The sequence below is a fragment of the Dendrobium catenatum genome, unplaced genomic scaffold (assembly GCF_001605985.2).
Source record: "Dendrobium catenatum unplaced genomic scaffold, ASM160598v2 fragScaff_scaffold_145, whole genome shotgun sequence".
Classification (NCBI taxonomy): Eukaryota; Viridiplantae; Streptophyta; class Magnoliopsida; order Asparagales; family Orchidaceae; genus Dendrobium; species Dendrobium catenatum.
This window is the reverse complement of record NW_021318607.1, coordinates 63873-64532: the sequence shown is the minus strand read 5'-3', so window position 1 is coordinate 64532 and position 660 is coordinate 63873.

The window sequence follows — 660 nt, the reverse complement described above, 5'->3', positions numbered from 1 at the left end:
TAAGGTTACATTGATATCAAAGATTGATCTGCTGAAGTTCTTTATGATAAGACAAGTATTGATAGGTCATTTATCCAGGTGGGTAGTGATACTACTACAATTTTATATCACGTACATGCAACAAAAGGTGGTGAAAAGACAAGCCTTGGCATATTTTATCGCCGCACATCCTATCCCAACAGATTCTCTGCTCAATGATGATTTACCAGATGAGAAAATCATGTAGGCTGAGGAAGATGAATAAAATACCATTTTGGGAGATTTACTTTGATGGGGCATCACCAATTAAACCTGCTCAACCTCCAAATATTGCAAGAGCCCAAATTGACATTGATCTCATTTTTTGTAGCGCCTAAGGTTTTTCATTCAGTTTAACTAAACCTCATGCCAATAATGAAGCCAAATTACAATCTATAATAACATGACTAGAGATTGTGATTGATGTCAAAATCCAAAATCTCCAAATCTTTTGCGATTCTCATTTTGTCATAAATCAGTTCCTTGTCATTTACAAGGTTGGCAAATTTGAATTGGCCCATTACCACCAGCAAGCTCTCGAGCTTTAAAAATAACTACCAAATGTTAGAATAGCCCAAGTTCCTCAAGGTAAAATTACAAAGGTAGATTGCCTAACCAAATTAGCCAAGGTTTTGGCGAACA